Source organism: Dromiciops gliroides, chromosome 1 (assembly GCF_019393635.1).
Source record: "Dromiciops gliroides isolate mDroGli1 chromosome 1, mDroGli1.pri, whole genome shotgun sequence".
Classification (NCBI taxonomy): Eukaryota; Metazoa; Chordata; class Mammalia; order Microbiotheria; family Microbiotheriidae; genus Dromiciops; species Dromiciops gliroides.
Genome location: NC_057861.1, coordinates 64391705 through 64404478, shown reverse-complemented (window position 1 = coordinate 64404478; position 12774 = coordinate 64391705). Strand labels below are relative to the sequence as shown.

Genomic DNA, 12774 nt, shown 5'->3' with positions numbered 1-12774 from the left:
GAGAATAGAAAGTTATCTCATTGATGAATGTGGGTTACAGCAAAGCTTTCTGGGCATGGCCCTTTTTCATTCATTAGTTGAATCATTGGGAAGATTATCAGAGACAGATGGGCAGAGTTTGGGGGGGGGGAGGCTTCTGTAGGGTTTAAGAGGGATAATGGTCAGGGAATGAGATCATTTGGGGCCTTCAGATTATTCTAGGAAATTATCTTACTACAATTACATTCCCCCTTTATCATCAGGCAGCATGACTTGGTGAAAATGGCACTGGATTCTGTCAGAAGACCTGCCTTCAAGTGCTGGCTCCAGCTTTCATAAGCCTCTCTAAGCCTCAGTTTGTTCATCTGTAAAGTGGAGACAGTAATTCTTGTACTAACTACTTCACAGGGTTATTAGAGCATTAAGTGAATTGGAGTGGGGAGTCCTGGGTTTAAAGTTGGGAGCTTGGGTCTGCATCCTGTCTCTCCCACTTATTAGTCATTTGACTTCAGGTAAGTTGTTTAACCTCTCTGGGCCATTCTTTTTTTTTTTTTTTTGGGTGAGGCAATTGGGGTTAAGTGACTTGCCCAGGGTCACACAGATAGTAAGTGTTAAGTGTCTGAGGTTGGATTTGAACTCAGATCCTCCTGACTCCAGGGCTAGCTGCCCCTGGGCCATTCTTTCTTTGGTTGTAAAATGGAAATAATTTTTGCTTTCTCAGACCTCCCTGGGCCTGTGTTAAAAGTGTTATAAGCCTTTAATTGCTATAAGAATGTGAATTATTATAGCAGTAGTTATTTAGTATCCTCACATCCCATCAACCTTGGAGGGGCAGGACTGAATCCCATTGAATTGATAATAAAACCAAGGTTGAGGGATGGAAAACAATTTCTCCAGGGCTACTTGGACCCAATGGTTCATCTCTAATTTCATTCAAGAAACATTTTTATTATTATTATTATTTTTTTTAGTGAGGCAATTGGGGTTAAGTGACTTGCCCAGGGTCACACAGCTAGTAAATGTTAAGTGTCTGAGGCCGGATTTGAACTCAGGTACTCCTGACTCCAGGGCCGATGCTCTATCCACTGCCACCTAGCTGCCCCAAGAAACATTTATTAAGTATCTATTATATGCAGAACATCTTGCAATCAGGTCCTTGTGTCAGTTGGCTCGTCCTAAACTTGGGGGTTTAAGCTATCCCTTTTGGGTATAGGCTTTTTGGCATTATTGGTATTGGTCTTTTGCCCTGTCACCCCAGGGCCTCCTTGTCTCCTTTCTGTTCTATTCCTGGGTCTAGTGGTGGCTCAGTTTTACATTTCTCCGTGCCCTGGGGAAAAGGACAGTGTTTGGAAAAGGCAGCGTCAGGAGAGGGGAGGTGGGCCTTCTTGGCTGCTTCTGACTAGTCCAGGCTGGGTCAGATGACTTCTCCCCAGCTGTCCAGGGAAATTTCTTTGGGGTTAGGATGGTGGGCACAGCTGTCAGGGGCAGGAACTTCCCAGAATTTATGTTACTGGAGAGTGGAGCTAGGGACAAGGAGAAAGTAGAATTTAACTCTTCCCTTTCGCCCTACCAGTTCTGGGAAATTTGCGTCTGAGTCCCCTGGGGTTGGGATCATTTGAGACCATTCAGTATTTTGTGAATTCCTTTCATAAAGTCTAATCTCTGTCCAAATGGCCCTTTCTCACATCCATACCTTTAAAAGCTCAGCCTAGAATGCCTCCTCCCCTTCTGCCATCATTACTCATCTTTCTCTTTATTTATTTACTCACTCATTTGTTGTTTGGGTTTGTGTGTGTGTGTGTGTGTGTGTGTGTGTGTGTGTGTATATGTGTGTGGGGGGGGCAATGAGGGTTAAGTGACTTGCCCAGGGTCACACATCTAGTAAGTGTCAAGTGTCTGAGGCCAGATTTGAACTCAGATCCTCCTGACTCCAGGGCCAGTGCTCTATTCACTACACCACCTAGCTGCCCCCCTGCAGGTTACATTTTACTCTCTTGTCTCCCTATCTCTCTGGTTCTCTGGTACCCTTAAGGGGTTGGGGGTATCTATTCTCTCTGTCATTGACTCTAGCCCTCACTGATGGTGGTCCTCCAAGTGTAGGGGAGTGGTCATCTGAACACTAGCCATTTAGCCACTAACAGATTAGTTTTTATATAGGAATATTGGCTTCCAAAGGTATAATCCCAAATATACACACTTATTCCCTCAACACGTGGGAGGCATAATTACCTCCTCCCTTTACATCGCCTCAGTCTCTGGGGAGAAGAGGATTAGGTTCATAATTTAGTTCCAGTTTCAAGTCCCAACCCCCCTCCCCCATGCCCAAGTGCCTGGCCCCCTGGGCTTCTCAGGAATTTCATGTTGTGCTATCTCCAAGGTCACCATGGCTTAAACTCCCAGATCCTGTGGGAATCACCCCTGCACCTGAATCTGAGGAGGACAAACAACACAGAACAGAAACAAACAGGGAGCAGGGAGAGAAACTTCCTTCCCTTCTCACTGGTTCACTTCATGGCCTCTTCACTGAGGGTGAACTGGGATCTTCACCCTCTAGACGCAGTCAATAAAAGAGCAGCAGGGAGAGACGGGGTTCGAAAGAGCAGCTGAAAAAGTTCAAGCAGCTAATAAAAGGAGGCTACTCCCCATCCATATTGTATGAGATGATTATGGATTTGAGTCAGATTAAACTCTGAGGATGGGGTCTGGAAGATACCCAGCCCTGCCCCAGTATAGTTAGTTTAAAAGTTTATTGCTTGTCAAATTCTCACTGTCTCCTTTAAGTTTTATTGCCAATTAACAGTATTTTTGCTTCTGCTCAGTCTCCCCACTTGTCAGCTACATATTAGTTTTATCTGGAATCCATCATGTGTCAGAACCCCAGTCCCTGTTGAGTGGGTCGGGGAGTTTGCCCACCAATTCAATACTCGGGACTCAAGAAGAAAGGACAAGGCTCAGCACAGGATGCGGCAATTAAGTTGAGACCAGATGTTAAGTGACATGTCTCTTTTTCTCAGAGCAGAATCTCCTTGACCCTAGGGTCCCAACAATGGATTATTCTTTTATTCTTTATTCTATTTCTTTGATTTCCCAACATAGCCGAAGATAGATTTTAACTCTGTCATGCTTCTAAAATTAACAGGACTACAAAACAATGCTGAAACACCTGAGTGACTCTTCCTGTTATTCAAGTTGAATATCTTTAGAGATAGGGGCCAGCAGAGGGGAGTCAGTGGGAACTGTGAGATCTGAAACATCTGACTGTGTCACTCCCCGTTCCCTCTTCCTTAGGTTTGACCTTGTTCCCCCTCCCCTTTTCCCCCTTGTTCCTGGAACACGTATGCATGTCGCCATACATTGATCACGAGCTAAACACTCACCCTGGGTGAGACAGGATTGGATGTTAGATTGTGAGCTCGCCCTAGTGTGCATGGGGACTCCCCCCCTGACTATCATTCCTATAAAAGCTCAAGGCATGTATTAGCTATTGCGACTCAGTCATTGAGTTTGCCCATTCCTGCAGGAATGTAATAAATCTGTCTCTGCTTGACTTGGTGGTCTCCTCGAGTTATTTGGGTAAACTGAGGTAGTTTGCCCCAAACAATATGATAGGGGATACAGGCCTTCATGTTGTCTGAATGGGGCATGTCCAGACCAGCCTGGGTTACATAAGTATATAATTAAATTCAACACTGTAACTTTTTTTCTTTTTCTTTCTTTCTTTCTTTTTTTTTTTTTGCAGGGCAATGAGGGTTAAGGGACTTGCCCAGGGTCACACAACTAATAAGTGTCAAGTGTCTGAGGTCAGATTTGAACTCAGGTCCTCCTGAATCTAGGGCCAGTGCTCTATCCACTGCACCACCTAGCTGCCCCCGACACTAACTTTTTTTTTTTAAACAAGAAAGTTGCGAGGATTTATTGTACAGGTGCGCTACACTAAGCCACAACGAACAATCAGTCCAAAATGATAGGAGTCCCACGGCACAAAATCAAGAAGTAAGTAGGTGGAATCTGCATTAAGAGGTGGCATGTCCTTTTGTCAGGGAAGTGTCAAATGGTGGTCAGAGTCCTTCGTCAGATGGTAGAACTAGCAGCATAGTGCTTCATAGGGAGATGAAGTTTCCAGATGATTTCTGCCTTCCCGAGAATGTCACCAAGGGTCATTCCATCTCTGCTCCTGTGGCCTCAGTGCTCAGCATGGTCTGATTACTTGGACCTCTGCCTCATCTTTCTCCTCTTGCGTTTCAGCCTATGCATTTGCTTCTTCCTCCACTTGGCTCTCATGGCGCAGTGGAAATTGACAAGATGGCGCTAAGAAGAAGAGCAACACTGTAACTTTTAAAGTGATCCTGCTTCTCTGTGATTCTTTTTGCCCTTTCTTCTGTTCTCTACTGTGCATTTAAAAAAATGCTTCAAAGATCCTCTTTTCTTTCTTTTTGGCAAACCAATGACTGAATTCCCTCTCTTCCTACCCCAATTGGGAAATAAAAAAGAGAAGATAAAAGCCTTACCAAAAATGCAGTCAAGCTAAACAAATGCCCACTTTGTCATGTCTAAAGGTGTACATATCATTTTGTACCTGGAGTTCTTGACCTGTCCATCCTTTATAAATGGTTCTCTGGAAGTGTGGTTGGTAATCACATTGATTGGAGTCCTCAAGTTTTTCAAAGTTCTTTCTGTTACCGTTTGATTACACGGCAAGCCTGGCCTCCTCTTGCCCCCTCTACTTACTCTCTGGTTTTATCTGTAGCAGATACTTCCTTTCCCACACTCTACAATCTGTCTGAATAAGTCCAATTGGCCTACTCACCTTTCCTCTTCCTTGTTCACAACATTCTCCTGTTCTTTTGTTCCCATTGTTTACTATGTCTGAAACACCTTCTCCTTTCTTTCTACTTACTGTATTCTAATCAAGGGCTCCTTCTGTTAATGCTAATACTATTATGATTAATAATAACTGACAGTGCTGGAAGGTTTGCAAAGCACATTACATTATTTCAACTCGATTGCTTAGTGGAAAGAGCTTGGGACCAATAGTCAGGAAGACCTGAGTTCAAATCCCACTTCTCACACACACACACACACACACACTAGCTGTGTGCTCCTGGGCAAGTCACTTAACCTTTGTTTGCCTTAATCCCCTGGAGAAGGAAATGGCAAACTGCTCCAGTATCTTTGCCCAGAAAACCCCACATGGGGTCATGAAGAATTGGGCTTGACTGAATGAACAATGATAACGATAGGCAACATGCTGTCTGTTCCCTCTGTGTCTTACACAGGCTATCTCCTGGAATCCTCTCCTCCCTTATCTTCCACTTCTTAGAACTCCTGGCTCCTGGCTGTCATCCAGATTCCACCCCAGCACCATCCACTTTAAGAGGCTTTTCCTGATTAATGTCCCCATTTCCTTTTATAAATATTATACATTGTTATTCATATATACAATATATTACATAATAATATATATTTACTTTATATATAGCCTGTATTTACTCATATGTGAACTCCTAGACAGCTGAATGTGGAACCAGAAAGTTTAGAGTTCAAATACAGCCTCAGACATTGACTGGGTGACACTGAGCAAACTGCTTGACTTTTTTGTGCCTCAGTTTCCTCATCTGTAAAATGGGGATAACCATAGTACTTACCTCCCAGGATTATTGTAAGGATAAAGTGAAATATTTGCAAAGGACTTTGTAAATCTTAAAATACTATATAACTACTATTATTTGTAATGTATCTAATTATCCCTGTCTTGCCCTTCCATATAAGTTATTTCAGAACAGAGACTATTTCACTTTTCTATCTGTATCTCTAGCACACAGCACAGTGCTCACCATATAGTAGGTGTTAGTAAAAGCTTGCTGATTGATTTGATATATGAAGAAGTGGAGTCTGAAAGAACTTAAGGGACAGCTAGGAAATATAAAAGGCAGGATTTGAACCCGACTTGTCCCAACTCCAGATTCAGCATTTTATTCATTGCCTGCCCATAGGTAGTAAGTCCACCATGCTTTAGTAGTTGACTTTTGCAATTTGTTGATAAGTCAAAAATATTATCACCTGGTAACCAGTTTGATGATCCTCTTTACATTTGACCTTAGACGACTTTTGAGTCAATCACCAGGTTACTACTTGGAGCAGGCAGCTGTTGTGTGGTGGAAAGGTGAAGGTCCAACCTCTTCATTTTGCACATGAGAGCCAGAGAAATGAAGGTCATACAGAGAGTTAGGGACAGAACTAAGGTTTAATTCTAGGTCAAACCCAAGTTTTTTTGTTGTTTTTATTTTTGGGGAGGCAATGGGGGTTAAGTGACTTGCCCAGGGTTACACAGCTAGTAATTGTCAAGTGTCTGAGGCTGGATTTGAACTCAGGTTCTCCTGAATCCAGGGCTGGTGCTTTATCCACTGTGCCACCTAGTTGCCCCCAAACCCAAGTTTTTGTTTAAAATAATAAACATTTTTATTTATAATTTTGAGTTCCAAATTTTCTCTCTCCACTCCTCCCTCCCCTCCCGTCTCTCTCAGGTGAGATATGGGTTATACATGTGCAATTATGTAAAACATGACCATATTAGTCATTTTGTATAAGAAAACTTGAATAAAAGAAGAAAAATGAAAGAAAGTGAAAAATAGCATGCTTCAGTCTGTGTTCCATCAATATCAGTTCTTTCTTTGGAGGTGGATTGTATGTTTCATTATTAGTCTTTTGGGATTATCTTGAATCATTGTATTGCTGAGAACAGTTAAGTCATTCACAGTTCTTCATCAAACAATATTGACGTCTCTGTGCAAAATGTTCTCTTGGTTCTGCTCTCTTCACCATACAAAAGTTCATACAAGTCTTTTCAGGCCTTTCTGAACTCATCCTGCTTGTCATTTCTTATAGCACAATAATATTTCATCACCATCATATACCACAGTTTGTTTAGCCATTCCCCAATTGGTAGGCATTCCTTTGATTTCCAATTCTTAACCACCACAAAAAGAGTTGCTATAAATATTTTTGTACAGGGAGGTCTTTTTCTCTTTTGGGGGATGTCTTTGGAATATAAACCTAGCAGTGGTATTGCTGGATCAAAGGGTATGCACAGTTCTATAGTCCTTTGGGCATAGTTCCAAATTGCTCTTGAGAATAAACCCAAGTTTTCTGATTCTAGGGTTAGTGTTTTTTCTTTTTTTTTTGTTTTGTTGTGAGGCAATTGGGGTTAAGTGACTTGCCCAGGGTCACACAGCTAGTAGGTATCAAGTGTCTGAGGTCACATTTGAACTCAGGTCCTCCTGACTCCAGGGCTGGTGCTCTATCCACTTTGCCACCTACCTGTTCCAGGGTTAGGGTTTTTTCCCTTACACTATGATGCACTGGATTGTGGGTCACAAGACTTGGGTTTAAATCCTGGATGAGCTTGCTGTGTGATGGGATGAGTCATTTCCCTTCTTCAGACCTCAGTTTCCTCATCTGTAAAAGTGAAGGGGTTGTATTTAATCTCTAAGCACCTCTCTAACTTCAAAATCTGTGATTCTCTTTTACCCTTCAATTAGTAACAACATTTTCCTCCTGGGTTGTGGGGTCATAAATCTCACACAAGATACTTTTTGTTGTTGATATGTTAAGGTATTTATAATTTTGTTCTATAGTTATTTGTGACCTATGTGATGGCCTTTCTCCAACACTGCCCCTCAGCGTGGAGGTGACCCTTGGCTTTTGATGGCTGTGCCAGCATGTTCTGCCAAGCTGACAAGGGCTGAGGACAGGCTGCATGACCCACTGCTGACAGATGGGAAGTGATGAAAGATGGAAAGGGTAGAGAATGCATTAGCTTCTCTCTGCCCAGAAGGTTGGCTTTTTTTTTGGCCTGGACACTTGAAGTGTCAGAGAAAGATAGCAGTTATTTATTTGTGTCTTATCCTTTTTTTTTGGGGGGGGGTAGGGCAATGAGGGTTAAGTGACTTGCCCAGGGTCACACAGCTAGTGTCAATTGTCTGAGGTCGGATTTGAAATCAGGTCCTCCTGAATCCAGGGCCAGTGCTTTATCCACTGCGCCACCCAGCTGTCCCCCCATGTGTCTTATCCTTCTACTCGACTGTAAGTTGTATGAGGTCAGGGGACCAGGGCTTATCTAATCTTTGTATCTCCCTAGCCTGCCATGATAAAACTTTGTTGTTGTTGTATTGTGTCTGACCCCATTTGGGGTTTTCTTGGCAGAGATACTGGAGTGTTTTGCCATTTCCTTCTCCAGCTTATTTTACGGATGAGGAAACTGAGGCAAACAGGTTTAAGTGACTTGCTTAGGGGTCACACATCTCAGCTTCTGAGGACAGATTTGAACTCACATCTTCCTGACTCCAGGCCAAGTGCTCTATCCACTGTGCCTTCTAGCTGCCCTAATGAAGCTTAATAGATGGTTAATAAGTTAAAATGAACTGATGGGGGGGGCAGCTAGGTGGCACAGTGGATAAAGCACAGGCCCTGGATTCAGGAGGACCTGAGTTCAAATCCAGCCTCAGACACTTGACACTTACTAGCTGTGTGACCTTGGGCAAGTCACTTAACCCCCATTGCTCCGAAAAAACAAAACAAAACAAAACGAATTGATGATTGCCCACTGGGTGTGGTCACGGTAACACCTTGTGGTCAGACCCTAGAATTGCAGTTACTTGACCTTAGTCTGGTTTTAGATGATTCCTTCAACAGAGATATCCACTCCCCCAGGCTTTAATCAACTGTATTCATGAATAGTTCTGCTGAAGACTTGCATCTCCAAGTAGCCAGCCCTCCATCGATCACCCTCTTTACCCTTGTGTAGGCTGGTCCTCAGACAACAGACGGTGCATTGGGAGGGCCTAGTGGGACTGGAGCTCCTCTTGGATTAGCCCTCATGAGCCCATGATCTTCTCCGTGCTCTGATGAAACAATGGCAGACAGCTGCAATGGAGGGACATTGTCTTTAATTCAGAATAATCCCTGGGTGGCTTTGGGGGTTAGAGAGTATTGGGAAATTGAGAGTATCTGAAAACTATATGGGGCTTTAGTGGATGGCAGGTTCAATGAGTGGGTTATATGAGAAATAATTATTAATAACCAACATCATGGGGAGAGTCAGCTCTTCCCCTCCCCCACTTTTATACTAATGTTGTAATTTAGTCTTCACCTTTGTTACCAACAGATTTGGACTCACTGTTCTGCACCATACCACACCCAGGTGGAAACTAGTGTGCTCTGCTCAGCTTGGGTGAGCTCTACATTTTTTGAATTGATTACCTTATATAGAGATATTTTTCCAATGCTGGGGACTCTCAGTCCTTCCTTCACCTTAAAGCAATCCACCTTTAATTATGTTAACCAATTAGATTTGATTTCTATTTAATGGACCACCTCTTATCCAGAAGGCATTCAAACCTGAAGAAGAAGCCAGTTAGTCTTTTTGAACTATGAGAGGTTAAGGAGTCATTTTTGTCAATCTCTTATTGATAAAGTCAGTTATCATTTACCCAGAATTTTCTCTCTCATGATTATTTTATTTCTCACAGTGACAATAGTGTGGGATGGCAGTAAAAAAAAAAAAAAGCTGATGCAATCTTGGACTTCTTTTTTTTTCTCTTTTTGCTAACAATTTTTTAACATCTTTTTTGGGGTTTTGTTTGTTTTGTTTTTGTGGGGCAATGGGGGTTAAGTGACTTGCCCAGGGTCACACAGCTAGTAAGTGTCAAGTGTCTGAGGCTGGATTTGAATTCAGGTCCTCTTGAATCCAGGGCCGGTGCTTTATCCACTGCGAACATCCTTTTTTTTTAATGATAAAAGTATTTTATTATTTTTCAGTTACATGTAGAGATAGTTTTCAACATTTTTCTTTTGTTTTTTGTTTTGGTGAGGCAATTGGTGTTAAGTGACTTGCGCAGGGTCACACAGCTAGTAAGTGTTAAGTGTCTGAGGTGGGATTTGAACTCAGGTCCTCCTGAATCCAGGGCCAGTGCTCTATCCACTGCACCACCTAACTGCCCCCTCAACATTTGTTTTTATAAGATTTCTAGTTTCAATTTTTTTCCCCTCCCTCCCCAAGACAGCAAATAATCTGATATAGGTTATATATGTACAATAACATTAAACATATTTCTGCATTAGTCATGTTGTAAGAGAAGAATCAGAGCAAAAAGGAAAAACCTCAAAAAAGAAAAACAATATTCCAGATGTGTTCTGCCTGGGGTTAAGTATAGTGGGAATCTGACCTCCTCATCTCTCTTAAAGAAGCCCAAGATTGAACCCTAACCCCAGGCAGAACACATCTGGAGTATTGTGGTCAGTTCCGGGCATCATCAATTTGGAAGAAAATTGATAAGATGGAAAGCACGGAGAGGAGTGTAAACAGGATGGTGAGAGACCTCAAGATCATGCTATAAGAAGATGGATCGAAGAAAACAGTGTTCCTTGGGGTGTTTAAACTAGAAAAGGGAAAGCTATGGTGTGGGGGCAGGGCATGATCACTCTGCCCTCATACAGCTTACAGTCTCCCAGTGCTTGACAAAATTGAAAGATTTCTGATGGAAAAGAGATTAGATCTGTTCTGTTTGGCCCCAGGGGGTAGAATTTAGTGAATTTGAAAAAAAAAATTTAGGTTTGGTGTAAGAAAAAAACTTTTTCGGGGGCAGCTAGGTGGCGCAGTGGATAGAGCCCTGGCCCTGGAGTCAGGAGGACTTGAGTTCAAATCCGGCCTCAAACACTTAACACTTACTAGCTGTGTGACCCTGGGCAAGTCACTTAACCCCCAATTGCCTCACTTAAAAAAAAAGAAAAATTCTTTTTCATACTTAGAACTATCCCAAAGCAGGGTGGACTGCCTGAGGAGGTTGAGGATTTCCCCTCTTAAAGCAAATCCTGGATGATTGTTTAGATATGGTATAGTGGGGCTTCTTTTATGTGCTTGTACTGGTCTAGATGACTTTGGAGGTACCTTCCAACTCTGTAATTTTGTGATTCTGTGAATGTGGTGGGGGTTGGGGTCTTTGATCTTAAGGGTGAGGACAGCCTGGGTACAGGGCATGGTGAGCTCCTTATGGGTAAATAGGGAGATGTTTACTAGTATAATGGTAGATTGGTGCATATCTAGATGATATATGCTAGATCTTGCCATCAGCCCTCAAATATACCACCTTCATGTTCGAGAATTCTTAATTCCCCTTGTCTGCCCAGAATCTTGCTCTGTCTTTCCTTACCAAGCTCTGTTCTTTGCCCACACCATGACCTTTGATCTCAGTTTTCTCCTAGCAGAAGGGGGTGGGGTGTGTGTGTGGGGTGAGATTAGGTTATGAAGGACTCTAAACACCAAACCAATGATTTTGTATTTGATCCTGAAGGTGATAGGAAGCCACTATAGCTTATCCTGTGTGTATGTGGTGTGTGAGTGTGTGTATGTGTATGAGTGATGATCACACCTGCACTTTAAGAAATTTACTTTAGCAGCTGAATGGGGGATGGATTGGAGTTGGGTGAGACTCGAGGCAGGCAGATGCCCTGCCCTCCCCAGCAGACTATTATAATAGTTCAAGCACGAGGTGATGAGGACAAGCAGCCGGACAGGGACAGTGTCAGAGGAGAGAAATTAGATATATTCAGGAGATGTTGCAAAGGTGAAATCAACAGGCCTTGGCAACAGATTAGAGCAGGGACTGCCTTTTTTTGTGTGTGTGTGAGGCAATTGGGGTTAAGTGACTTGCCCAGGGTCACACAGCTAGTAAGTGTTAAGTGTCTGAGGCCGGATTTGAACTCAGGTCCTCCTGAATCCAGGGCCAGTGCTCTATCCACTGTGCCACCTAGCTGCCCCTGGGGACTGCCTTTTGCCTCATTTTCTATCCCTAGTGCTTCGAACAGTGCCTGGCACACAGTCGGCACTTAATAAATGTTTATTGGTTAACTGACTTCTGCTTCTAATTCCACTGCTCTTTCTGCTATATCATGAATGATATAATCACTCACAAGGTCCCTTAGTCTCAGCTCATCTGACTTGATGATGTCTTCCAGGCTCCCTGTTTCTTTTCTTTTCTTTTCTTTTCTTTTTTTTTTGCTGGGCAATGAGGGTTAAGTGATTTGCCCAGGGTCACACAGTTAGTAAATGTCTGTGGCTGCGTTTGAACTCATGTCTTCGTGACCTCAGGTCCAGTGTTCTATATAACATGCCACCTAGCTACCTCTTGCTTAACTTTATACTACTTTAAGTACAATATAAAAGTCAGTTTATTTTTATTCCTAACTATGTGATCATTAGCAAGATATTTAGCCTCTCTGAACCCTGATTGCCTATAAAATGTAAATTGCCTGCAAATTCCTCAAACTCCTTTGGGGAAATTGATTTGTAAGCCTCCAGACACTTCAGAGCCTGTAGAAGAATGAGGGAATTTATTTTCCTGCTTGATCTTAAAGGGAAGAATCAGGACAGATATAGGGATTGCTTTGAATGAGGGGGGGGGGTCACAAGGCTTTCTCCAGCTTTAAAATAGTACCATGGGAAGGCATATGTTGGCCTCCACAAGGATGAGCTCCCTAAAATTTGGAGCTATCTAGCAACGTACTGCACTGCCCTGGGCAGGTTCTAAGGGCCCTTCCAGCTCCCTGCTGCATTCTGTGTGGGAAGGGTAGATTCATGCAGTAGACAGGGATTGAATTGTATGCCCTCTGACCTTCTAGGATCTTGTGACTGAATTCAGAGATGGTGGATATACACAGTCTGCCCGCACACAGCAGACACTTGGTTAGTGTCTATCAAATGGAACGGAAGCAGCTGGTACCAAAAGATAGAAAACCAGG

General features: G+C 42.9%; 1 long non-coding RNA gene across 4 annotated transcripts in view; it reads left to right on the top strand.

The window, feature by feature from the left end:
* The window catches only part of LOC122728574, a 40903-nt gene that overhangs the window by 6044 nt on the left and 22085 nt on the right, over positions 1–12774 (top strand). For all 4 annotated transcript variants that reach the window (XR_006353296.1, XR_006353297.1, XR_006353295.1 and 1 more), the window contains exon 2: positions 12655–12773. This is a non-coding gene — a long non-coding RNA (uncharacterized LOC122728574). The remainder of the gene's footprint in view (positions 1–12654; position 12774) is intronic.